The sequence below is a fragment of the Dermacentor andersoni genome, unplaced genomic scaffold (assembly GCF_023375885.2).
Source record: "Dermacentor andersoni unplaced genomic scaffold, qqDerAnde1_hic_scaffold ctg00000039.1, whole genome shotgun sequence".
Lineage (NCBI taxonomy): Eukaryota > Metazoa > Arthropoda > Arachnida > Ixodida > Ixodidae > Dermacentor > Dermacentor andersoni.
In genome coordinates, this window is record NW_027314752.1 from 11,346,741 (window position 1) to 11,362,787 (window position 16,047).

Consider the following 16,047-nt stretch of genomic DNA (forward strand, 5'->3'; position numbering starts at 1 on the left):
GATGAGTTGGTGTGCAACCTTGTTTTCGCGTTAACTGTACAGAAGCCTCGGTTCTGACCATTCTTCATAAATGTATGTCCTCGAGACAGTAGAAATCACAGCTCACGAGCACTTGCTAGCCTACTGCGTGCAAAAACTCACACAAAGCCAGCGTATAGCAACAGCGACGCGTCACCGCCAGCAGCCCCTGCATCTCAAACTACAATTTGTACAATATCTAAAAGGGCAGAAGGAGCAGCGAAGAAGGCTTGAAAGTTGGGGACGAGTCTGTGTGCAACCTTGTTTTCTCGTCAACTGCAGAGAAGCCTCGCTTCTGACCATTCTTCATAAATAGTTGTCCTCGAGGCAGTTGAAATCACAGCTCACGAGCACTTGCTATCCTACTGCCTGCAAAAACTCACACAAAGCCAGCGTATAGGAACAGCAACACGTCACCCCCAGCAGCCCCTGCATCTTTAACTACAATTTGTACAATATATAAAAGGGCAGATGGAGCAGCGACGTAGGCTTCAAAGCTGTGAACGAGTCTGTGTGCAGCCTCGTTTTCATGTTAACTGGACAGAAGCCTCGGTTCTGACCATTCTTTATGAATGTTTGTCCTTGAGGCAGTAAAAATCACAGCTCACGAGCACTTGCTAGCATACTGCGTGCAAAAACTCACCCAAAGCCAGCGTATAGCAACAGCGACGCGTCACCGCCAGCAGCCCCTGCACGTCTTACTACAATTTGTACAATATATAAAAAGGCAGAAGGAGGAGCGACGTAGGCTTGAAAGTTGGGGACGATTCTGTGTGCAACCTTGTTTTCGCGTTAACTGTACAGAAAGCTCGGTTCTGACCATTATTTATAAATGTTTGTCCTCGAGGCAGTAGAAATCACAGCTCACGAGCACTTGCTAGCCTACTGCGTGCAAAAACTCACTCAAAGCCAGCGTATAGCAACAGCGACACGTCACCCCCAGCAGCCCCTGCATGTCTTACTACAATTTGTACAATATATAAAAGGGCAGAAGGAGCAGCGACGTAGGCTTGAAAGTTGGGGATGAGTCTGTGTGCAACCTTGTTTTCGCGTTAACTGTACAGAAGCCTCGGTTCTGACCATTCTTCATAAATATATGTCCTCGAGGCAGTAGAAATCACAGCTCACGAGCACTTGATAGCCTACTCCGTGCAAAAACTCACACAAAGCCAGCGTATAGCAACAGGGACGCGTCACCGCCAGCAGCCCCTGCATCTCTAACTACAATATGTACAATATCTAAAAGGGCAGAAGGAGCAGCGACGTAGGCTTGAAAGTTGGGGACGAGTCTGTGTGCAACCTTGTTTTCGCGTCAACTGCACAGAAGCCTCAGTTCTGACCATTCTTCGTAAATATTTGTCCTCGAGGCAGTTGAAATCACAGCTCACGAGCTCTTGCTAGCCTACTGCGTGCAAAAACTCACACAAAGCCAGCGTATAGCAACAGCGACGCGTCACCCCCAGCAGCCCCTGCATCTTTAACTACAATTTGTACAATATCTAAAAGGGCAGAAGGAGCAGCGACGTAGGCTTGAAAGTTGGGGACGAGTCTGTGTGCAACCTTGCTTTCGCGTCAACTGCACAGAAGCCTCGGTTCTGGCTATTCTTCGTAAATATTTGTCCACGAGGCAGTTGAAATCAAAGCTCACGAGCTCTTGCTATCCTACTGCGTGCAAAAACTCACACAAAGCCAGCGTATAGCAACAGCGACACGTCACCGCCAGCAGCCCCTGCATCTCTAAATACAATTTGTACAATATCTAAATGGGGAGAAGGAGCAGCGGCGTAGGCTTGAAAGTTGGGGACGAGTCTGTGTGCAACCTTGTTTTCGCGTTAACTGCACAGAAGCCTCGGTTCTGACCATTTTTCATAAATATATGTGCTCGAGGCAGTAGAAATCACAGCTCACGAGCTCTTGCTATCCTACTGCGTGCAAAAACTCATACAAAGCCAGCGTATAGCAACAGCGACACGTCACCGCCAGCCGCCCCTGCATCTCTAACTTCAATTTGTACAACATCTAAACGGGCAGAAGGAGCAGCGACGTAGGCTTGAAAGTTGGGGACGAGTCTGTGTGCAACCTTGTTTTCGCGTCAACTGCACAGAAGCCTCGGTTCTGACCATTCTTCATAAATATTTGTCCTCGAGGCAGTTGAAATCACAGCTCATGAGCTCTTGCTAGCCTACTGCGTCCAAAAACTCACACAAAGCCAGCGTATAACAACAGCGACGCGTCACCGCCAGCAGCCCCTGCATGTCTTACTACTATTTGTACAGTATATAAAACGGCAGAAGGAGCAGCGACGTAGGCTTGTAAGTTGGGGACGAGTCTGTGTGCAACCTTGTTTTCGCGTTAACTGCACAGAAGCCTCGGTTCTGACCATTCTTCATAAATGTATGTCCTCGAGGCAGTTGAAATCACAGCTCACGAGCTCTTGCTAGCCTACTGCGTGGAAAAACTCACACAAAGTCAGCGTATAGCAACAGCGACGCGTCACCGCCAGCAGCCCCTGCATCTCTAACTACAATTTGTACAATATCTAAAAGGGCAGAAGGAGCAGCGAAGTAGGCTTGAAAGTTGGGGGCGCGTCTTTGTGCAACCTTGCTTTCGCGTTAACTGCACAGAAGCCTCGGTTCTGACCATTCTTCATAAATATTTATCCTCAAGGCAGTTTAAATCACAGCTCACGAGCTCTTGTTAGCCTACTGCCTGCAAAAACTCACACAAAGCCAGCGTGTAGCAACAGCGACGCATCACCGCCAGCAGCCCCTGCATCTCTAACTACAATTTGTACAATATATAAAATCGCAGAAGGAGCAGCGACGTAGACTTGAAAGTTGGAGACGAGTCTGTGTGCAACCTTGTTTTCGCGTCAACTACACAGAAGCCTCGGTTCTGACCATTCTTCATAAATATTTGTCCTCGAGGCAGTTGAAATCACAGCTCACTAGCTCTTGCTAGCCTACTGCGTGCAGAAACTCACACAAAGCCAGCGTATAGCAACAGCGACGCGTCACCCCCAGCAGCCCCTGCATCTCCAACTTCAATTTGTACAACATCTAAACGGGCAGAAGGAGCAGCGACGTAGGCTTGAAAGTTGGGGACAAGTCTGTGTGCAACCTTGTTTTCGCGTTAACTGCGCAGAAGCTTCGGTTCTGACCATTCTTCATAAATGTATGTCCTCGAGGCAGTTGAAATCACAGCTCACGAGCTCTTGCTATCCTACTGCGTGCAAAAACTCACACATAGCCGGCGTATAGCAACAGCGACACGTCACCCCCAGCAGCCCCTGCATCTTTAACTACAATTTGTACAATATCTAAAAGGGCAGAAGGAGCAGCGACATAGGCTTGAATGTTCGGGATGAGTCCGTGTGCAACCTTGTTTTCGCGTTAACTGCACAGAAGCCTCGGTTCTAACCATTCTGCATAAATGTATGTCCTCGAGGCAGTAGAAATCACAGCTCACGAGCACTTGCTAGCCTACTGCGTGCAAAAACTCACTCAAAGCCAGCGTATAGCAACAGCGACGCCTCACCGCCAGCAGCCCCTGGGTGTCTTGCTACAATTTGTACAACATCTAAACGGGCAGAAGGAGCAGCGACGTAGGCTTGAAAGTTGGGGACGAGTCTGTGTGCAACCTTGTTTTCACGTCAACTGCACAGAAGCCTCGGTTCTGACCATTCTTCATAAATATTTGTCCTCGAGGCAGTTGAAATCACAGCTCATGAGCTCTTGCTAGCCTACTGCGTCCAAAAACTCACACAAAGCCAGCGTATAACAACAGCGACGCGTCACCGCCAGCAGCCCCTGCATGTCTTACTACTATTTGTACAGTATATAAAACGGCAGAAGGAGCAGCGACGTAGGCTTGTAAGTTGGGGACGAGTCTGTGTGCAACCTTGTTTTCGCGTTAACTGCACAGAAGCCTCGGTTCTGACCATTCTTCATAAATGTATGTCCTCGAGGCAGTTGAAATCACAGCTCACGAGCTCTTGCTAGCCTACTGCGTGCAAAAACTCACACAAAGTCAGTGTATAGCAACAGCGACGCGTCACCGCCAGCAGCCCCTGCATCTCTAACTACAATTTGTACAATATCTAAAAGGGCAGAAGGAGCAGCGAAGTAGGCTTGAAAGTTGGGGGCGCGTCTTTGTGCAACCTTGCTTTCGCGTTAACTGCACAGAAGCCTCGGTTCTGACCATTCTTCATAAATATTTATCCTCAAGGCAGTTGAAATCACAGCTCACGAGCTCTTGTTAGCCTACTGCCTGCAAAAACTCACACAAAGCCAGCGTGTAGCAACAGCGACGCATCACCGCCAGCAGCCCCTGCATCTCTAACTACAATTTGTACAATATATAAAATCGCAGAAGGAGCAGCGACGTAGACTTGAAAGTTGGAGACGAGTCTGTGTGCAACCTTGTTTTCGCGTCAACTACACAGAAGCCTCGGTTCTGACCATTCTTCATAAATATTTGTCCTCGAGGCAGTTGAAATCACAGCTCACTAGCTCTTGCTAGCCTACTGCGTGCAAAAACTCACACAAAGCCAGCGTATAGCAACAGGGACGCGTCACCGCCAGCAGCCCCTGCATCTCTAACTACAATATGTACAATATCTAAAAGGGCAGAAGGAGCAGCGACGTAGGCTTGAAAGTTGGGGACGAGTCTGTGTGCAACCTTGTTTTCGCGTCAACTGCACAGAAGCCTCAGTTCTGACCATTCTTCGTAAATATTTGTCCTCGAGGCAGTTGAAATCACAGCTCACGAGCTCTTGCTAGCCTACTGCGTGCAAAAACTCACACAAAGCCAGCGTATAGCAACAGCGACGCGTCACCCCCAGCAGCCCCTGCATCTTTAACTACAATTTGTACAATATCTAAAAGGGCAGAAGGAGCAGCGACGTAGGCTTGAAAGTTGGGGACGAGTCTGTGTGCAACCTTGCTTTCGCGTCAACTGCACAGAAGCCTCGGTTCTGGCTATTCTTCGTAAATATTTGTCCACGAGGCAGTTGAAATCAAAGCTCACGAGCTCTTGCTATCCTACTGCGTGCAAAAACTCACACAAAGCCAGCGTATAGCAACAGCGACACGTCACCGCCAGCAGCCCCTGCATCTCTAAATACAATTTGTACAATATCTAAATGGGGAGAAGGAGCAGCGACGTAGGCTTGAAAGTTGGGGACGAGTCTGTGTGCAACCTTGTTTTCGCGTTAACTGCACAGAAGCCTCGGTTCTGACCATTTTTCATAAATATATGTGCTCGAGGCAGTAGAAATCACAGCTCACGAGCTCTTGCTATCCTACTGCGTGCAAAAACTCATACAAAGCCAGCGTATAGCAACAGCGACACGTCACCGCCAGCCGCCCCTGCATCTCTAACTTCAATTTGTACAACATCTAAACGGGCAGAAGGAGCAACGACGTAGGCTTGAAAGTTGGGGACGAGTCTGTGTGCAACCTTGTTTTCGCGTCAACTGCACAGAAGCCTCGGTTCTGACCATTCTTCATAAATATTTGTCCTCGAGGCAGTTGAAATCACAGCTCATGAGCTCTTGCTAGCCTACTGCGTCCAAAAACTCACACAAAGCCAGCGTATAACAACAGCGACGCGTCACCGCCAGCAGCCCCTGCATGTCTTACTACTATTTGTACAGTATATAAAACGGCAGAAGGAGCAGCGACGTAGGCTTGTAAGTTGGGGACGAGTCTGTGTGCAACCTTGTTTTCGCGTTAACTGCACAGAAGCCTCGGTTCTGACCATTCTTCATAAATGTATGTCCTCGAGGCAGTTGAAATCACAGCTCACGAGCTCTTGCTAGCCTACTGCGTGCAAAAACTCACACAAAGTCAGCGTATAGCAACAGCGACGCGTCACCGCCAGCAGCCCCTGCATCTCTAACTACAATTTGTACAATATCTAAAAGGGCAGAAGGAGCAGCGAAGTAGGCTTGAAAGTTGGGGGCGCGTCTTTGTGCAACCTTGCTTTCGCGTTAACTGCACAGAAGCCTCGGTTCTGACCATTCTTCATAAATATTTATCCTCAAGGCAGTTGAAATCACAGCTCACGAGCTCTTGTTAGCCTACTGCCTGCAAAAACTCACACAAAGCCAGCGTGTAGCAACAGCGACGCATCACCGCCAGCAGCCCCTGCATCTCAAACTACAATTTGTACAATATATAAAATCGCAGAAGGAGCAGCGACGTAGACTTGAAAGTTGGAGACGAGTCTGTGTGCAACCTTGTTTTCGCGTTAACTGCGCAGAAGCTTCGGTTCTGACCATTCTTCATAAATGTATGTCCTCGAGGCAGTTGAAATCACAGCTCACGAGCTCTTGCTATCCTACTGCGTGCAAAAACTCACACATAGCCGGCGTATAGCAACAGCGACACGTCACCCCCAGCAGCCCCTGCATCTTTAACTACAATTTGTACAATATCTAAAAGGGCAGAAGGAGCAGCGACATAGGCTTGAATGTTCGGGATGAGTCCGTGTGCAACCTTGTTTTCGCGTTAACTGCACAGAAGCCTCGGTTCTAACCATTCTGCATAAATGTATGTCCTCGAGGCAGTAGAAATCACAGCTCACGAGCACTTGCTAGCCTACTGCGTGCAAAAACTCACTCAAAGCCAGCGTATAGCAACAGCGACGCCTCACCGCCAGCAGCCCCTGGGTGTCTTGCTACAATTTGTACAATATATAAAAGGGCAGAAGGAGCAGCGATGTAGGCTTGAAAGTTGGGGACGAGTCGGTATGCAACCTTCTTTTCGCGTGAACTGCACAGAAGCCTCGGTTCTGACCATTCTTTATAATTGTATGTCCTCGAGGCAGTAGAAATCACAGCTCACGAGCACTTCCTAGCCTACTGCATGCGAAAACTCACAAAAAGCCATCCTATAGCAACAGCGACGCGTAGCCGCCATCAGGCCCTGCACGTCTAACTACAATTTGTACAATATATAAAATCGCAGAAGGAGCAGCGACGTAGGCTTGAAAGTTGGAGACGAGTCTGTGTGCAACCTTGTTTTCGCCTTAACTGCACAAAAGCCTCGGTTCTGACCATTCTTCGTAAATGTATGTCCTCGAAGCAGTAGAAATCACACCTCACGAGCTCTTGCTATCCTACTGCGTGCAAAAACTCACACAAAGCCAGCGTATAGCAACAGTGATGCGTCACCACCAGCAGCCCCTGCATGTCTTAATACAATTTGTACAATATATAAAAAGGCAGAAGGAGCAGCGGCGTAGGCTTGAAAGTTGGGGACGATTCTGTGTGCAACCTTGTTTTCTCCTTAACTGCACAGAAGCCTCGGTTCTGGCTATTCTTCGTAAATATTTGTCCACGAGGCAGTTGAAATCACAGCTCACGAGCTCTTGCTATCCTACTGCGTGCAAAAACTCACACAAAGCCAGCGTATAGCAACAGCGACACGTCACCGCCAGCAGCCCCTGCATCTCTAACTACAATTTGTACAATATTTAAAAGGGCAGAAGGAGCAGCGACGTAGGCTTGAAATTGGGGACGAGTCTGTGTGCAACTTTGTTTTCGCGTTAACTGCGCAGAAGCCTCGGTTCTGGCCATTATTTATAAATGTGTGTCCTCGAGGCAGTAGAAATCACAGCTCATGAGCACTTGCTAGCCTACTGTGTGCAAAAACTCACACAAAGCCATCGTATAGCAACAGCGACGCGTCACCGCCATCAGGCCCTGCATGTCTTACTACAATTTGTACAATATATGAAAGGGCAGAAGGAGCAGCGACGTAGGCTTTAAAGTTGGAGACGAGTTTGTGTGCAACCTTGTTTTTGCGTTAACTGCACGGAAGCCTCGGTTCTGACCATTCTTCATAAACGTATGTCCTCGAGGCAGTAGAAATCACAGCTCACGAGCACTTGCTAGCCTACTGCGTGCAAAAACTCACTCAAAGCCAGCGTATAGCAACAGCGACGCCTCACCGCCAGCAGCCCCTGCATGTCTTACTACAATTTGTACAATATATAAAAGGGCAGAAGGAGCAGCGACGTAGGCTTGAAAGTTGGAGACGAGTCTGTGCGCAACCTCGTTTTCGCGTTAACTGCACAGAAGCCTCGGTTCTGACCATTCTTCATAAATTTGTGTCCTCGAGGCAGTAGAAATCACACCTCACGAGCTCTTGCTATCCTACTGCGTGCAAAAACTCACACAAAGCCAGCGTATAGCAACACTGACGCGTCACTAACAGCAGCCCCTGCATGTCTTACTACAATTTCTACAATATATAAAACGGCAGAAGGAGCAGCGACGTAGGCTTGTAAGTTGGGGACGAGTCTGTGTGCAACCTTGTTTTCGCGTTAACTGCGCAGAAGCCTCGGTTCTGACCATTCTTCATAAATGTATGTCCTCGAGGCAGTGGAAATCACAGCTCACGAGCTCTTGCTATCCAACTGCGCGCAAAAACTCACACAAAGCCAGCGTATAGCAACAGCGACGCGTCACCACCAGCAGCCCCTGCATCTCTAACTACAATATGTACAATATCTAAAAGGGCAGAAGGAGCAGCGACGTAGGCTTGAAAGTTGGGGACGAGTCTGTGTGCAACCTTGTTTTCGCGTCAACTGCACAGAAGCCTCAGTTCTGATCATTCTTCGTAAATATTTGTCCTCGAGGCAGTTGAAATCACAGCTCACGAGCTCTTGCTAGCCTACTGCGTGCAAAAACTCACACAAAGCCAGCGTATAGCAACAGCGACGCGTCACCCCCAGCAGCCCCTGCATCTTTAACTACAATTTGTACAATATCTAAAAGGGCAGAAGGAGCAGCTTCGTAGGCTTGAAAGTTGGGGACGAGTCTGTGTGCAACCTTGCTTTCGCGTCAACTGCACAGAAGCCTCGGTTCTGGCTATTCTTCGTAAATATTTGTCCACGAGGCAGTTGAAATCAAAGCTCACGAGCTCTTGCTATCCTACTGCGTGCAAAAACTCACACAAAGCCAGCGTATAGCAACAGCGACACGTCACCGCCAGCAGCCCCTGCATCTCTAAATACAATTTGTACAATATCTAAAAGGGGAGAAGGAGCACCGACGTAGGCTTGAAAGTTGGGGACGAGTCTGTGTGCAACCTTGTTTTCGCGTTAACTGCACAGAAGCCTCGGTTCTGACCATTTTTCATAAATATATGTGCTCGAGGCAGTAGAAATCACAGCTCACGAGCTCTTGCTATCCTACTGCGTGCAAAAACTCATACAAAGCCAGCGTATAGCAACAGCGACGCCTCACCGCCAGCAGCCCCTGGGTGTCTTGCTACAATTTGTACAACATCTAAACGGGCAGAAGGAGCAGCGACGTAGGCTTGAAAGTTGGGGACGAGTCTGTGTGCAACCTTGTTTTCGCGTCAACTGCACAGAAGCCTCGGTTCTGACCATTCTTCATAAATATTTGTCCTCGAGGCAGTTGAAATCACAGCTCATGAGCTCTTGCTAGCCTACTGCGTCCAAAAACTCACACAAAGCCAGCGTATAACAACAGCGACGCGTCACCGCCAGCAGCCCCTGCATGTCTTACTACTATTTGTACAGTATATAAAACGGCAGAAGGAGCAGCGACGTAGGCTTGTAAGTTGGGGACGAGTCTGTGTGCAACCTTGTTTTCGCGTTAACTGCACAGAAGCCTCGGTTCTGACCATTCTTCATAAATGTATGTCCTCGAGGCAGTTGAAATCACAGCTCACGAGCTCTTGCTAGCCTACTGCGTGCAAAAACTCACACAAAGTCAGCGTATAGCAACAGCGACGCGTCACCGCCAGCAGCCCCTGCATCTCTAACTACAATTTGTACAATATCTAAAAGGGCAGAAGGAGCAGCGAAGTAGGCTTGAAAGTTGGGGGCGCGTCTTTGTGCAACCTTGCTTTCGCGTTAACTGCACAGAAGCCTCGGTTCTGACCATTCTTCATAAATATTTATCCTCAAGGCAGTTGAAATCACAGCTCACGAGCTCTTGTTAGCCTACTGCCTGCAAAAACTCACACAAAGCCAGCGTGTAGCAACAGCGACGCATCACCGCCAGCAGCCCCTGCATCTCTAACTACAATTTGTACAATATATAAAATCGCAGAAGGAGCAGCGACGTAGACTTGAAAGTTGGAGACGAGTCTGTGTGCAACCTTGTTTTCGCGTCAACTACACAGAAGCCTCGGTTCTGACCATTCTTCATAAATATTTGTCCTCGAGGCAGTTGAAATCACAGCTCACTAGCTCTTGCTAGCCTACTGCGTGCAAAAACTCACACAAAGCCAGCGTATAGCAACAGGGACGCGTCACCGCCAGCAGCCCCTGCATCTCTAACTACAATATGTACAATATCTAAAAGGGCAGAAGGAGCAGCGACGTAGGCTTGAAAGTTGGGGACGAGTCTGTGTGCAACCTTGTTTTCGCGTCAACTGCACAGAAGCCTCAGTTCTGACCATTCTTCGTAAATATTTGTCCTCGAGGCAGTTGAAATCACAGCTCACGAGCTCTTGCTAGCCTACTGCGTGCAAAAACTCACACAAAGCCAGCGTATAGCAACAGCGACGCGTCACCCCCAGCAGCCCCTGCATCTTTAACTACAATTTGTACAATATCTAAAAGGGCAGAAGGAGCAGCGACGTAGGCTTGAAAGTTGGGGACGAGTCTGGGTGCAACCTTGCTTTCGCGTCAACTGCACAGAAGCCTCGGTTCTGGCTATTCTTCGTAAATATTTGTCCACGAGGCAGTTGAAATCAAAGCTCACGAGCTCTTGCTATCCTACTGCGTGCAAAAACTCACACAAAGCCAGCGTATAGCAACAGCGACACGTCACCGCCAGCAGCCCCTGCATCTCTAAATACAATTTGTACAATATCTAAATGGGGAGAAGGAGCAGCGACGTAGGCTTGAAAGTTGGGGACGAGTCTGTGTGCAACCTTGTTTTCGCGTTAACTGCACAGAAGCCTCGGTTCTGACCATTTTTCATAAATATATGTGCTCGAGGCAGTAGAAATCACAGCTCACGAGCTCTTGCTATCCTACTGCGTGCAAAAACTCATACAAAGCCAGCGTATAGCAACAGCGACACGTCACCGCCAGCCGCCCCTGCATCTCTAACTTCAATTTGTACAACATCTAAACGGGCAGAAGGAGCAGCGACGTAGGCTTGAAAGTTGGGGACGAGTCTGTGTGCAACCTTGTTTTCGCGTCAACTGCACAGAAGCCTCGGTTCTGACCATTCTTCATAAATATTTGTCCTCGAAGCAGTTGAAATCACAGCTCATGAGCTCTTGCTAGCCTACTGCGTCCAAAAACTCACACAAAGCCAGCGTATAACAACAGCGACGCGTCACCGCCAGCAGCCCCTGCATGTCTTACTACTATTTGTACAGTATATAAAACGGCAGAAGGAGCAGCGACGTAGGCTTGTAAGTTGGGGACGAGTCTGTGTGCAACCTTGTTTTCGCGTTAACTGCACAGAAGCCTCGGTTCTGACCATTCTTCATAAATGTATGTCCTCGAGGCAGTTGAAATCACAGCTCACGAGCTCTTGCTAGCCTACTGCGTGCAAAAACTCACACAAAGTCAGCGTATAGCAACAGCGACGCGTCACCGCCAGCAGCCCCTGCATCTCTAACTACAATTTGTACAATATCTAAAAGGGCAGAAGGAGCAGCGAAGTAGGCTTGAAAGTTGGGGGCGCGTCTTTGTGCAACCTTGCTTTCGCGTTAACTGCACAGAAGCCTCGGTTCTGACCATTCTTCATAAATATTTATCCTCAAGGCAGTTGAAATCACAGCTCACGAGCTCTTGTTAGCCTACTGCCTGCAAAAACTCACACAAAGCCAGCGTGTAGCAACAGCGACGCATCACCGCCAGCAGCCCCTGCATCTCTAACTACAATTTGTACAATATATAAAATCGCAGAAGGAGCAGCGACGTAGACTTGAAAGTTGGAGACGAGTCTGTGTGCAACCTTGTTTTCGCGTCAACTACACAGAAGCCTCGGTTCTGACCATTCTTCATAAATATTTGTCCTCGAGGCAGTTGAAATCACAGCTCACTAGCTCTTGCTAGCCTACTGCGTGCAAAAACTCACACAAAGCCAGCGTATAGCAACAGCGACGCGTCACCCCCAGCAGCCCCTGCATCTCCAACTTCAATTTGTACAACATCTAAACGGGCAGAAGGAGCAGCGACGTAGGCTTGAAAGTTGGGGACAAGTCTGTGTGCAACCTTGTTTTCGCGTTAACTGCGCAGAAGCTTCGGTTCTGACCATTCTTCATAAATGTATGTCCTCGAGGCAGTTGAAATCACAGCTCACGAGCTCTTGCTATCCTACTGCGTGCAAAAACTCACACATAGCCGGCGTATAGCAACAGCGACACGTCACCCCCAGCAGCCCCTGCATCTTTAACTACAATTTGTACAATATCTAAAAGGGCAGAAGGAGCAGCGACATAGGCTTGAATGTTCGGGATGAGTCCGTGTGCAACCTTGTTTTCGCGTTAACTGCACAGAAGCCTCGGTTCTAACCATTCTGCATAAATGTATGTCCTCGAGGCAGTAGAAATCACAGCTCACGAGCACTTGCTAGCCTACTGCGTGCAAAAACTCACTCAAAGCCAGCGTATAGCAACAGCGACGCCTCACCGCCAGCAGCCCCTGGGTGTCTTGCTACAATTTGTACAATATATAAAAGGGCAGAAGGAGCAGCGATGTAGGCTTGAAAGTTGGGGACGAGTCGGTATGCAACCTTCTTTTCGCGTGAACTGCACAGAAGCCTCGGTTCTGACCATTCTTTATAATTGTATGTCCTCGAGGCAGTAGAAATCACAGCTCACGAGCACTTCCTAGCCTACTGCATGCGAAAACTCACAAAAAGCCATCCTATAGCAACAGCGACGCGTCGCCGCCATCAGGCCCTGCACGTCTAACTACAATTTGTACAATATATAAAATCGCAGAAGGAGCAGCGACGTAGGCTTGAAAGTTGGAGACGAGTCTGTGTTCAACCTTGTTTTCGCCTTAACTGCACAAAAGCCTCGGTTCTGACCATTCTTCGTAAATGTATGTCCTCGAAGCAGTAGAAATCACACCTCACGAGCTCTTGCTATCCTACTGCGTGCAAAAACTCACACAAAGCCAGCGTATAGCAACAGTGATGCGTCACCACCAGCAGCCCCTGCATGTCTTAATACAATTTGTACAATATATAAAAAGGCAGAAGGAGCAGCGGCGTAGGCTTGAAAGTTGGGGACGATTCTGTGTGCAACCTTGTTTTCTCCTTAACTGCACAGAAGCCTCGGTTCTGGCTATTCTTCGTAAATATTTGTCCACGAGGCAGTTGAAATCACAGCTCACGAGCTCTTGCTATCCTACTGCGTGCAAAAACTCACACAAAGCCAGCGTATAGCAACAGCGACACGTCACCGCCAGCAGCCCCTGCATCTCTCACTACAATTTGTACAATATTTAAAAGGGCAGAAGGAGCAGCGACGTAGGCTTGAAATTGGGGACGAGTCTGTGTGCAACTTTGTTTTCGCGTTAACTGCGCAGAAGCCTCGGTTCTGGCCATTATTTACAAATGTGTGTCCTCGAGGCAGTAGAAATCACAGCTCATGAGCACTTGCTAGCCTACTGTGTGCAAAAACTCACACAAAGCCATCGTATAGCAACAGCGACGCGTCACCGCCATCAGGCCCTGCATGTCTTACTACAATTTGTACAATATATGAAAGGGCAGAAGGAGCAGCGACGTAGGCTTTAAAGTTGGAGACGAGTTTGTGTGCAACCTTGTTTTTGCGTTAACTGCACGGAAGCCTCGGTTCTGACCATTCTTCATAAACGTATGTCCTCGAGGCAGTAGAAATCACAGCTCACGAGCACTTGCTAGCCTACTGCGTGCAAAAACTCACTCAAAGCCAGCGTATAGCAACAGCGACGCCTCACCGCCAGCAGCCCCTGCATGTCTTACTACAATTTGTACAATATATAAAAGGGCAGAAGGAGCAGCGACGTAGGCTTGAAAGTTGGAGACGAGTCTGTGCGCAACCTCGTTTTCGCGTTAACTGCACAGAAGCCTCGGTTCTGACCATTCTTCATAAATTTGTGTCCTCGAGGCAGTAGAAATCACACCTCACGAGCTCTTGCTGTCCTACTGCGTGCAAAAACTCACACAAAGCCAGCGTATAGCAACAGTGACGCGTCACTAACAGCAGCCCCTGCATGTCTTACTACAATTTCTACAATATATAAAACGGCAGAAGGAGCAGCGACGTAGGCTTGTAAGTTGGGGACGAGTCTGTGTGCAACCTTGTTTTCGCGTTAACTGCGCAGAAGCCTCGGTTCTGACCATTCTTCATAAATGTATGTCCTCGAGGCAGTGGAAATCACAGCTCACGAGCTCTTGCTATCCAACTGCGCGCAAAAACTCACACAAAGCCAGCGTATAGCAACAGCGACGCGTCACCACCAGCAGCCCCTGCATCTCTAACTACAATATGTACAATATCTAAAAGGGCAGAAGGAGCAGCGACGTAGGCTTGAAAGTTGGGGACGAGTCTGTGTGCAACCTTGTTTTCGCGTCAACTGCACAGAAGCCTCAGTTCTGATCATTCTTCGTAAATATTTGTCCTCGAGGCAGTTGAAATCACAGCTCACGAGCTCTTGCTAGCCTACTGCGTGCAAAAACTCACACAAAGCCAGCGTATAGCAACAGCGACGCGTCACCCCCAGCAGCCCCTGCATCTTTAACTACAATTTGTACAATATCTAAAAGGGCAGAAGGAGCAGCTTCGTAGGCTTGAAAGTTGGGGACGAGTCTGTGTGCAACCTTGCTTTCGCGTCAACTGCACAGAAGCCTCGGTTCTGGCTATTCTTCGTAAATATTTGTCCACGAGGCAGTTGAAATCAAAGCTCACGAGCTCTTGCTATCCTACTGCGTGCAAAAACTCACACAAAGCCAGCGTATAGCAACAGCGACACGTCACCGCCAGCAGCCCCTGCATCTCTAAATACAATTTGTACAATATCTAAAAGGGGAGAAGGAGCACCGACGTAGGCTTGAAAGTTGGGGACGAGTCTGTGTGCAACCTTGTTTTCGCGTTAACTGCACAGAAGCCTCGGTTCTGACCATTTTTCATAAATATATGTGCTCGAGGCAGTAGAAATCACAGCTCACGAGCTCTTGCTATCCTACTGCGTGCAAAAACTCATACAAAGCCAGCGTATAGCAACAGCGACACGTCACCGCCAGCCGCCCCTGCATCTCTAACTTCAATTTGTACAACATCTAAACGGGCAGAAGGAGCAGCGACGTAGGCTTGAAAGTTGGGGACGAGTCTGTGTGCAACCTTGTTTTCGCGTCCACTGCACAGAAGCCTCGGTTCTGACCATTCTTCATAAATATTTGTCCTCGAGGCAGTTGAAATCACAGCTCATGAGCTCTTGCTAGCCTACTGCGTCCAAAAACTCACCCAAAGCCAGCGTATAACAACAGCGACGCGTCACCGCCAGCAGCCCCTGCATGTCTTACTACTATTTGTACAGTATATAAAACGGCAGAAGGAGCAGCGACGTAGGCTTGTAAGTTGGGGACGAGTCTGTGTGCAACCTTGTTTTCGCGTTAACTGCACAGAAGCCTCGGTTCTGACCATTCTTCATAAATGTATGTCCTCGAGGCAGTTGAAATCACAGCTCACGAGCTCTTGCTAGCCTACTGCGTGCAAAAACTCACACAAAGTCAGCGTATAGCAACAGCGACGCGTCACCGCCAGCAGCCCCTGCATCTCTAACTACAATTTGTACAATATCTAAAAGGGCAGAAGGAGCAGCGAAGTAGGCTTGAAAGTTGGGGGCGCGTCTTTGTGCAACCTTGCTTTCGCGTTAACTGCACAGAAGCCTCGGTTCTGACCATTCTTCATAAATATTTATCCTCAAGGCAGTTGAAATCACAGCTCACGAGCTCTTGTTAGCCTACTGCCTGCAAAAACTCACACAAAGCCAGCGTGTAGCAACAGCGACGCATCACCGCCAGCAGCCCCT